The following is a 12,820-nucleotide window of genomic DNA, read 5'->3' as shown; positions in this document are numbered from 1 at the left end:
ACCTCTATCTCGAAATATTTATAAAACCTCAATATATTTTAGTAAATTAACATATTAATTCACTAAATAGGATCTTATTTAATCACATTATAATAAGATACATATTTTCTCTCACAAATATAAATTGTTCATATTTAAGGAATTAATCAACTTGTATCGACATACAATTAATTAACTTTACTGATAAGGGCATCATCCTTTAGGTGTGACCTTAAGGGATCAACTGACCACCACCGTCCCACGACAGTAACGTCAAACTCTAGCAAGCCAATCGTTACCGATTAATGTTGATCAGTTGACTATATAATTGAGTCATCCCTTACGTATTCTTTATATGAGATTTAATTATGATATTAAATCATGTGATCGCACTATTGTTGAGGACACATTTTCCAACAATTAAGACAAACCAAACCAAAGTAGCCTATTCGGGGCATTTTGCAATACAAAACAATGAGAATGACATAAAAATGCGTGCGTAAAACACCAAAACGGAATATAAGAAATGCACGTATCAAATCTCCCCAAACCGAACCGTTACTCGTCCTCGAGTAAACTAAATGCAAACTAATGGAACGGAAATGAAAACTCAGAGCTAGCTATAACTTGTCCACTTAAACCGTTTAATACAAACAAAAATGACATTTATAGCTACAACAGTCAAGCGCAAACGAGTTGTATGATGTCTATATATAAACTGAACTGTCGACCTTGCAAGACCTTTAAAATTGGACTCTCACGGGTCACTCTTCTCTCATGAAGCAAAGGGTAAGTATATAAGTGTAAGAGAAGAAGAGAAACTAGTCACTCACCTAAACTACGACCCACATAAACATGCTTGCAACAAAAATGATAGACAATTCTAATCACTATACATACATTCCATCCAAACAATGTATGTCACAGCCGAGGGCTTACAAAAGTTATGGGAAAGTGAGGCTATGAGTAAGAAAAGGCAAAACAGTTATGGAAAATGTGGAGGTAAAGCGTCAAGCTAGCACTTAAACAATACTATACTAAGCAAATCCGATTCTTACTCAATTAGAGAATTAAACACAAGTGCCCTTCATTTGACACATAAACTCACTAATCCAAGCAAAAACTCCTCTAAAGATATAAATAGAATATAGGAGCAAGACCGTCACAAACACAAACTTTCTTTTTCTCTTTTTCATTCACACGGTTTTTCTTTTTTTCCTTTTCTTTCACGTTTTTCTTTTCTCATTTTTCTGCCCACAATTTTTTTTTTTTTTTTTTTTCAACTTTTTTTTTTCAATTCCTTTTCATCCAACCTCTTTCCTTCTCTTTTCTACCAACTCCAAACAATATAAAACGAACCAACTAGCATCAATGGAAAATATACCGCAAAACACACTAAACTAGCTTGACAGGCAGGCTTAATTTGGGTGTAGTTAAGGGTAAAAAAGGCTAAGTTTGGCTAATGTGGAGCTAAATGGGTGAAAATGAAAGAAGGGAAAAATGCAAGCGCCTCCCTGCATGTGACACCGACCACAAACCCGAATGTATGCAAGCAAAAAGTAATCGAATTTCATAAAAGTGCAAATTAATGAACATGTTATGCAAGGAGTGTAACACCTCGTATTTTATAATAATATTTTATTATAAAAGTATTTTATTAAATTAATTATTTTGAAGTTTAATAATATATTTTGGAAATATATATTTATAGCTTTCGTTCTATATTTTATTATTTATCGTTTTAATCTGCTTTGAACGGGTTAAAATGTCCGTGAACGATTTTACTACTTTAATTTAATAACTACTTTTCTATTATAAGGCCTCCTTACGTTTTAATATGGTTCAATCGGATTATAATCAATTAATCCATTGTATGAGCTAATGGACCCAAAGCCCATTAGTTAATCCCCTTATAAATATAAAACCTAACCTAGCAGGCAAGCTGCTCTCCCTTTTTCTCACGCGTGAAGTGCCGCGGCAGCCTCCCTCCTTTTCTCTCTTTTGTTCTTCTTTTCTCCCTTTGACTCCATTGTTGAATATCTTTCCTTCTTCCCAACTCAAAAGAAAATTATATTTCCACAATCCTTGCTCTTACCTCTACAACATATTCTTCTCCATATATTTTTATGAGAATTATTTGTAGGGATCTTTAGACCTACCTTTAAGGTCTCTTATTTTAATGGATAAAGAAGAAGATGTCTTTCCTTTGCCGTTTTCGAAAGAGGGTTCGCGATGCATAAATTCTAGCGCATGGGTTTTGGATTCGTGCATCTTTAATGTTTATTTTTGGGACGTGGATACGTGTTGGAGACAAGGATTTATTGGTCGTGTCTTTCTTGGAGGTTTTCATTAATTTGCATTATTAATTGCTAAAAAGGTAACTAGGTGTTTTCCTTTAATTGTGTTTATGCCAATTGATGTAATTTACATGATTTAATAATTGATTTGTGTAATTGGTATGTGTTTGATTGTTTATTATCATGTTAATTATATTTCCGCATGCTTGTATATGATTTAATGCTTTAATTATGTCTCGTATATTGTTTACATGTTTATTATGGGTGTCATGAGCGCAATTAGGGTTTACGAATAAACCCTAGTGGCGGCATGATAGGCGGCCAAGGGTTCTCTCCAAAGTTATAGCTAAAGCTAGCATAACATTGATGATGATTCAAGTGTTATAGCTGAAATCAGTACAACTTTGGGTAGTTACTCTAGTTATGGCTGAAACAACTATAACATTGAAGTACGAGTTAAGGTTGTAGCTGGAACTAACTTACCTGAGATTTATGGCTCAAGGTTATGGTTGGAACTAGTATAACTTTGAGTTTCGTGTCAAAGTTATGGTTGAGGTAAGTATAACTTCAAGTTATATATGTTGAAGTTATAGTCGAGGTTACTATAACCTCGTATTCAGGGTTCATGTTATGGTTAGGGTTACTATAACATTGAATGGTTAATGTTAAAGTTATAGTTGAAGCTACTATAACATTGGTTGCGTGTGCTTGCTTCACATGTTGTGTTGTGTTCTACGTGTTATGTCCTTTTGTTGCATATGTCCTTGGTTACTCTTGTTCGTATGTTGGTAGGACAGTCAGTTAAGCTGTTTTACTATGTTGAGTCGTGATGTTATTCACGCATGAGTTGTACAGTCAGTTAAACTGTACATTTGCATGAGTTGGACAGTCAGTTAAACTGTTCTTCTGAGTTGAGTCGTGATGTGGTTCACGCATGTCGTGTGCAGTCAGTTAAACTGTGCATATTTATTTGTTGGCTAAGTCGAATAGATGACTGTAGTATCAGTTAAATACTATCGGAATGAATCAAGAGCTGCTCTTCGGAGGTTTATTGGTCTATGTTCGGGGGTGGCCAGATTCGTCAGTTAAACGTTCTGGGTCCCGAGTGTCGTTCGATGTACAATTAATGCATCGAGAGGTCTGGCCGGGTCTTAGGCATATAGGCAGTGGTGATACGCTATACATAGTACCGTAGAGTATCAGTTAAATACTTCACAACCGATGGTTCGTCAGTTAAACGTTCCATCTGCTAGTTCATCAGTTAAATGTTCTAGCGGCGTTCGCTCTATTCGCTATGCTTTGTTGCTAGCTTTGTGCCTTATGTGCTGTGGATCATGTCTACTTTGGTTTGTAGGTGTCTATGGTCTAGTGGTTGCATATGGTCTAAGTTCATATAGTCTCATTCGTCTAGTGTTATGAGTATCATGAGTAGTAAGTCAAAGCTTGATTTTCATGAGTATAGATGATCTCACATGTTTACTGTTTATGTATTTCAATTGTTATTAATTGTTGGTTATATTCAATTGTTGTAAACATGACTGGGAGAGCATCTAGTTACTCCCGACTGATTGTCGACCTCCATTCTCAGGTCGAATGCTCGTCGCTGTTTGGATGATGTTGTTTGGGATGCATCGAGGGGCGAGCCGAATAATAAATTAAGAGTTTGTTTTTATGTTCTAAGAATCTTTAAATAATGTATTAGTTTGGTTTTGGTTTAGTAGCGAACCGGATTGGTCAGGTGTTTCCGCCACCTTGACCCTTTTATCAGTATCGTACTCTGATATTTATTTTATATAAGTTTTTCCCTTGTTTCATAATCCGGGTTGTTACAGTTGGTATCAGAGCGAACACGCTCCCAACTCTCGCGTAGTTAATGACTAAAATAAATTGACTTAGTAAATGAGTGAGAGTAAGTGGGGTAGAAACAATTAAGGACTTGTTTGTTTATGCCTTATTGTTTCTTATCGTTATTAATTTTTATTACATATGTTGTTGGTCATGTACTTGTTTGATTATGCGTTTATGTTTCGTATAATTATTAATTGTGATAGATGTGTAGTTCTTACACTTATTTAGTTATGCCTTATTTAATGTTTCGTATCTTTATTAACTGTGTTAACTGTGTTGTTTATGTATTTGTTAGTTTATACCTTAATGTTTCTGACCGTCATTAATTGTATTACATGTATTGTTCATGTACTTACTTTTTATACCTTAATGTTTCGTAACATTGTTAATTGTATTACTTGTTTTATTCATGCATTTGTTTGTTTATGCACTTGCTTGTTTGTGTCTTAGTATCCCATATTGTTATTAATTGTATTAATTTTTTTGTTTATGTATTGTGTCATTATGACTTGATGTTTTGTTTCGTCATTAGTGGTATAAAATGTGTTGTTCATGTATGACTTTTTCGAGCATGCTTTGTTGATTTTAAAGACGGTCAATTTTGAAAATGTCTTCTGCATGTTACGTGTCATGCTTTTTGGTTATATGTCGGTCAAAACTTTTATTCCTTGATAATCCGAGCTTTACTCTTATCGTACTTTCATCCTTTTTGGATCACTTGATGGTGTTGTCGCGCTTGAGGTAAATTTCGGAGTTTATTCCCCTTGTGGTTTGGGTCTTCAGACAGTAAGTTAAGATGGATTGTGGATAGGGATGTTCAAGTATGATCGGGAATAACATTTATTATTATGGGTTTGGTAACGACAAAGTTTCCTTTGGGATTAGAGGTTGTTAAGATGAAGTCTCATTTGGGATAAGTGGTTGTCAAAATGATGTTTCTTTTGGGATTAGATGTTCTTAAGTTCTTTGAGATACTTGAGGAAATCCTTATTGATGTTAGAGGTTGATGATTTGTGGCATAAGATATATGATTATGGTTTCATAGTTTCACAAGTGGGAGACATAAGGAGTAGATTTATCTTATGGTTTTATTTGGGAGTATCGTGGCTTGCTTTTAATGGTTACAATTATTGAGTTTTGCCACGTGCTAAGGAAAAGGTTATGTGAGTTATTTATGGATCGAGAGTAGAATGTTAGAGTTGAATTGAATGTTATCGTGAAGTTTAGATTGAGCACGTTGGGAATTTTGGAGAGTATGCTCGTCTTTTATTGGGATGTCATATTTGAGGTGTAAGAATCCTTGATGACTATTAGTGAGTCATGAAAGATTTTATGATTTATCCGTTGAGGAGTTATTCACTGATCGTACGTTTTAAAGGATTGTTTGAGAGAGAGACAAACTGGGATTTGTGGACTTGTGAGATGTTAATGTTAAGGTGTTCAAGCGTTGACTTAGTGAGCGACCATGTTGACGATGGTTATAATGAATTGTTGTGTTCATCTTTTGAGGGTATAGAGATTGCTATGGATTGATTCATTAAGTGTGATTAGATGGAGTTTTTGAGAGTGAAGGACTTGAGAGTTGAGGGTTGTGAGAGTTTGTAATCTTGAGATTTGATAATTTGAGGATCTAGTGATTGTAAAAGGATTCGTTGGTTCTGAGGTATTATGGAGATGTGATGAAATGATGTTACGAGACGTTGTTACCTTGAGTGATGATTGTGCGAGAATTGTAAGACTCTGGTTATCTGCTTTATTTATTTTATCTTAAGTTGTTGTCTTCGAGTAGATAAAATTGTTTTTGAGTCGTTTATTCTTGTAATCCTTGCACATGTTAACCATACCTCTTCTATTTGAGCCTTCGGACCAAAGGTTTCTTTTATCTTTGTCCTCTCTTTGTTTCATCTATTGTTACTCTCTATTTGTTCATTATTTCAACTCCAATTCCTTCTTCTTTGAACTTTTGTAATTACCCTTTTTCACATTGATTTCTCTCTAAGCTTTTACTTCCGAAAGGAATGTGTTTTTTGCTCTATGGTATTGCACGGAAATATTTTGATTTGGTTTACAAGTTATTTATTCTTTCATGGTACCTTGAAAATGTTTGAAATCTCTTTAGAGCTACTTGTGATCATCTGGTAGTTGAAGCTTTGATCCTTCAGCGAGCGATTTTGGATACCTCGAGAGTGATGTCTGGTTATTTGAGGTTGAGAACTTAGTAACATAGTTGTATGCGAGTGTTAATTGGGATAACATGTAGAGTTTTGGAAGAAGGAGTATTAATGGTTTTATTCCGAGCTAAGAAAGTGTGAGGGTGTTTTTACATTGAAGGTATATAGATGTTTGTTTGTTCTATCTGAGGATAAAGATGTTTCATTAAGAGTATAAGTGATTAATTGATGGACATAGATTCTTATAGTCTTATGGTGGAATTGTGATGTTGAGATGATATTCATGGATAGTAAACTGTAATTACAAATTGAGGTTATAAGTTGGGTGATTATATGAGCAGAGGTGATGAGAGTTGTATGGTGTTATTAGTATACATTGATGGGATTGCGTTATCGATGACAAGTGTGTTGTGGTACAATAGGTTTTTGCTTGACTAAAGGTGTATGGTTCCTTGGGCGCTTAGGAACGTTGTGACTATAGGTGTTCAAAGGAAATGGTTTGGTCTTGCGAGTGCGACAAAGGATTTGTCATGAGATTGAGGTTGGATAGGACTTTGACAGTCTAGTCAGAGTTTGAGGTTTGAGATTGATGACTTTGGATACTAGATATATGTAGAGAATCATCGAGATTTTATATTAAAGGCTTTTGAGCTTAAGAGTTGTGAATGGTAGTAAGCACTACTCACTTTAAGGATATTGGTGTAGGCTGGAGTAATTATAATGGCACTCGTGAGTGGAAAAGTTTTCTCATTCGAAAGATGTTCTTTGTTTAGAGATTATCTGTTTGGGGTTTTGGTTAATGTCAGATCTTGTGGTTAATGGTAAACTAGAATTGGAGTATTTGTTAAAAGTTATGTGGATTTGGAGTAATAGTAATGAGTGTACAACCTTGAGAGGGCATATATGTTTTTGAATGATGGTTAAAGGTAGTTGGATGAGTGTTTGAAATATGAGGATTAGAAGTTGGCTTAATGATCTTTATGGACTTTGATGGTATGAGTTTGATGTGACTTTTAAGGTTTTAGAGTGTGTGAAGTTGATGATAACATTGAGGATTTAGGATCTTTTTCTTTGGTTTGAGTTTGGATCAGAGTGCGCAGCGGTTAGGATTCCGAGATGACCTTTGTTGATGATCACTTGTAATTCTTACCTTCTTTTGATCTGATCTTTAAATTTCAAGTTTCGAGGACGAAACTTCTTTTTAGGGAGTTAGATTGTAACACCCCGTATTTTATAATAATATTTTATTATAAAAGTATTTTATTAAATTAATTATTTTGAAGTTTAATAATATATTTTGGAAATATATATTTATAGCTTCCGTTCTATATTTTATTATTTATCGTTTTAATCTACTTTGAACGGGTTAAAATGTCCGTGAACGATTTTACTACTTTAATTTAATAACTACTTTTCTATTATAAGGCCTCCTTACGTTTTAATATGGTTCAATCTGATTTATAATCAATTAATCCATTGTATGAGCTAATGGACTCAAAGCCCATTAGTTAATCCCCTTATAAATATAAAACCTAACCTAGCAGGCAAGCTGCTCTCCCTTTTTCTCACGCGTGAAGTGCCGCGGCAGCCTCCCTCCTTTTCTCTCTTTTGTTCTTCTTTTCTCCCTTTGACTCCATTGTTGAATATCTTTCCTTCTTCCCAACTCAAAAGAAAATTATATTTCCACAATCCTTGCTCTTACCTCTACAACATATTCTTCTCCATATATTTTTATGAGAATTATTTGTAGGGATCTTTAGACCTACCTTTAAGGTCTCTTATTTTAATGGATAAAGAAGAAGATGTCTTTCCTTTGCCGTTTTTGAAAGAGGGTTCGCGATGCATAAATTCTAGCGCATGGGTTTTGGATTCGTGCATCTTTAATGTTTATTTTTAGGACGTGGATACGTGTTGGAGACAAGGATTTATTGGTCGTGTCTTTCTTGGAGGTTTTCATTAATTTGCATCATTAATTGCTAAAAAGGTAACTAGGTGTTTTCCTTTAATTGTGTTTATGCCAATTGATGTAATTTAAATGATTTAATAATTGATTTGTGTAATTGGTATGTGTTTGATTGTTTATTATCATGTTAATTATATTTCCGCATGCTTGTATATGATTTAATGCTTTAATTATGTCTCGTATATTGTTTACATGTTTATTATGGGTGTCATGAGCGCAATTAGGGTTTATGAATAAACCCTAGTGGCGGCATGATAGGCGGCCAAGGGTTCTCTCCAAAGTTATAGCTAAAGCTAGCATAACATTGATGATGATTCAATTGTTATAGCTGAAGTCAGTACAACTTTGGGTAGTTACTCTAGTTATGGCTGAAACAACTATAACATTGAAGTACGAGTTAAGGTTGTAGCTGGAACTAACTTACCTGAGATTTATGGCTCAAGGTTATGGTTGGAACTAGTATAACTTTGAGTTTCGTGTCAAAGTTATGGTTGAGGTAAGTATAACTTCAAGTTATATATGTTGAAGTTATAGTCGAGGTTACTATAACCTCGCATTCAGGGTTCATGTTATGGTTAGGGTTACTATAACATTGAATGGTTAATGTTAAAGTTATAGTTGAAGCTACTATAACATTGGTTGCGTGTGCTTGCTTCACATGTTGTGTTGTGTTCTACGTGTTATGTCCTTTTGTTGCTTATGTCCTTGGTTACTCTTGTTCGTATGTTGGTAGGACAGTCAGTTAAGCTGTTTTACTATGTTGAGTCGTGATGTTATTCACGCATGAGTTGTACAGTCAGTTAAACTGTGCATTTGCATGAGTTGGACACTCAGTTAAACTGTTCTTCTGAGTTGAGTCGTGATGTGGTTCACGCATGTCGTGTGCAGTCAGTTAAACTGTGCATATTTATTTGTTGGCTAAGTCGAATAGATGACGGTAGTATCAGTTAAATACTATCGGAATGAATCAACAGCTGCTCTTCGGAGCTTGAAAGATCATAGATCCATATTAGACTCCCTAATAAAATAAATTTATCTCATAAATTGTTGTTTATGTGATCTATGTAACATGCATGCTAATATGAAAGCATAAAAACAAAGTATAAGGAAAAACAATTTCCTTACATTGAATATGAGGTAAAATGGGCACAAATTAGTTCTCCTTACTAATTTGTTCTTGAGCTAAAATGATGTGGATGATCCTCCTTGAAAAACCTTCAAATAGAAAGTCTCCTCCAAGTAGCACCCAAGAACTACCCAACAATATTAATAAGTATGAACTAGTAACTTATTAATATGTGCCCTTGATAATAATACTAGTAATATTACTAACTATTCTTAGTAATAATTGTATACTAGAGAAATGTTGTAGAGAGATGGAAGAGGTTTTTGTTCACATGCTAAATGAATGATTTGTGTAAGTAAGGTGGAGTGAACAAATGACCAAATATATGGAGTGTAGAATTGGGAAAGGAAGTGGCGGGTGGGTTGGTGCTCTAGTGGACAATTTTTGTTTTATATTTTTATCTTACATCACATGCAAAATGTAGTATAAGACATATATTATGGTAGTATACAAAATAAGGTAAAATGATTATGTGAGTAATCATCCATTACACTTATTTTACACGGTCCACATGACCATATACGGGTTCATGTTGGTTTTTATATTTGTCGCACAAATCCGTGTAATTTTCATTTTAAACATCGTATCATGTTTAAATGCTTCCATAATAAATTCGTCCAATTCACTCCGTAAATATACGTGTACCACTACACATATTATTTACGTACTAATATTAATCACATTAATCAATTAGTACAATTTTAGTAAATTAACAGTTAATTAACTAAAACCCGTTTCCCAAAACTTATTATTTAATTATCACATAATTAAATAATAACTGCCGCTTCTCGAGTTCGCAACTCGAAATCTCTCTAATAATAATCGACTAACCTCTTAGTCTATAAATCAAGGGACTAAATGAATTGTATCTCATACAATTAATTAGTTATCAATTGGGGTTCGTTCCTTTAGGTGTGACCGAAAGGGGTCAGTTGATCACCGCCGTCTCACGATAATAACGTCAAACTCTAGTCAGCCAACCGTTATCGATTTACGTTAATCAACTGATGAGGATCAAATAATTAAATATCTGATGATATTCTATTAATGAGATTTATTATGTTAACGCACTATTGTGGAGGACACTAACTCCAACAATCTCCCACTTGTCCGACACAAGGTGTGCGCTACCAATTCTCTTGTCCGTTTTAATCTCCCACTCAATGCAAGGTGTCTTTCAGGTCGCACTTGCACATGAACACATCACGAGTGGTTTTCTCGATCGGGAGTGTGACTACCTGACCGGAAAAATCTCTCATAGATTACTTCCGAGCGTGGCCACGCATTTGTAGTCATTAACTCCTCGAGTGGCCTTGAGATATAGTTACCCAACGTGGGTGGACAATTTCTGTATGCCCTATCTATCCTATTGCACAATCTGACTCACCATGACCTAGTAAATGCCCTTTTGGCCTCCTTTCACGGCACGACCTAGGACAAAACCAAAGTCACTCGGAAACCGCACCGCTCGGATAATAGTCTCGATCAAAAGAATCGACTCACTAGAACATCTTAGAGATCCCGCCACGACCAGGCGTCTATAATAGAACTTAGGGACTCTCTAAATGGTCACTGTCCGGCAAAGTGTCACACACTCTGCCTATGTAATCGACCAGTCATCACATATGACCTTATGGTGTTGAACAACCATCAATCGACTCACAATCTAGTCACTCCGAGACGTCACCTCATTAAGTGACTAGGGACAAAATACAATGTTCATCTTATTCACTTGAATAGTGTTCAACATTGTCTCCACAACTTATTCAGATAAACAAGGTATTAAAATTTAGTCACACTAAATAAAAATTCATAAAAGAATTAATACGAAAACAATGAATGTGATTATCATATATATAATAAAAGATACACTATCCAATTATTACATATCCATAATCTAAAGAAAATCTGGTACTCGTGTCAATCCCATAGAGACGACATGACCATCATGCTTGGCCTTTGATAAAGGCTTGGTTAAAGGATCAGCAATGTTGTCATCTGTCCCAACCTTACAAATGTCAATTTCCTTCCTTTCCACATAATTTCTAATTACATGGTATTTTCTTTCAATGTGTCTAGATTTGTTACTAGACTTAGGCTCTTTGGCTTGAAAAATAGCTCCACTGTTATCACAATATAGAGTGATAGGATCTTTGGCGGAATGGACTACTCCTAGCCCCACCATGAATTGCCTAATCCAAACAGACTTCCTTCGCGACCTCGACGCCGCAAGGTACTCGGCCCGTTGTAGAATCCGCAGTAACACTTTGCTTGAAGCTCTTCCAGCAAACATCTCCTCCATTTAGCATAAACACGTAGCCGGATTGGGATTTCATGTCATCCCGATCGGTTTGGAAACTTGCGTCCGTGTAACCTCTTACACACAACTCAGTTTCTTCTCCAAACACTAAGAACGAATCCTTAGTTCTTCTCAAGTACTTAAGGATGTTCTTTATGGCTATCCAGTGACTCTCACCAGGCTTGGCTTGATACCGACTTGTCATGCTCAAGGCATACGAAACGTCGGGACGAGTGCAAATCATAGCATACATGATAGACCCAACAGCGGAAGCATAAGGGACGGTCTTCATGTGTTCAATTTCCTTAGGGGTAGAGGGAGACTGTGACTTGCTCAAAGTAATCCCTTGGCCCATAGGTAGAAATCCTCTCTTGGAGTCTTTCATATTGAACCGGTCAAGAACTTTGTCAATATAAGCTTCTTGACTCAATGCTAGTATCCTCTTGGACCTATCCCTATAGATCCGGATACCTAAGATTCGTTGTGCCTCTCCCAAGTCCTTCATTTGGAAGTGTTTCCCTAGCCACTCCTTAACGGAAGTGAGCGATGGAATGTCATTCCCAATGAGCAATATGTCATCCACATATAGGACAAGGAATACAACCTTACTCCCACTAAACTTCATGTATAAACACGGTTCTTCCACACTTCTAGTGAATCCGTATTGTTTAATGGCATGATCAAAGCGATGATTCCAACTCCTAGATGCTTGCTTAAGACCATAAATGGACTTCTTGAGCTTACACACCTTATTAGGGTTAGATGTATCCACAAAACCTTCGGGTTGTATCATGTACACCTCTTCTTCTAGAATCCCATTCAAGAAGGCGGTTTTGACATCCATTTGCCATATCTCATAATCATGAAATGCAGCAACCGCTAAGATTATCCTAATGGACCTTAGCATAGCGACTGGAGCGAAGGTTTCATCATAGTGTAAACCATGAACTTGGGTGAAACCTTTTGCCACCAATCTAGCTTTATAAACATCCACATGTTTATCCACGCCGAGTTTAATTTTGTATATCCATTTACACTGAAGAGGTCGCACTCCCTCAGGTAAATCCACCAAGTCCCATACTTGGTTCTCGTACATGGAATCCATTTCGGACCGCATGGCTTCTAGCTAAAGCGAGG

The sequence above is a fragment of the Silene latifolia genome, chromosome 9 (assembly GCF_048544455.1).
Source record: "Silene latifolia isolate original U9 population chromosome 9, ASM4854445v1, whole genome shotgun sequence".
Classification (NCBI taxonomy): Eukaryota; Viridiplantae; Streptophyta; class Magnoliopsida; order Caryophyllales; family Caryophyllaceae; genus Silene; species Silene latifolia.
This window is presented reverse-complemented; position numbering follows the sequence as displayed.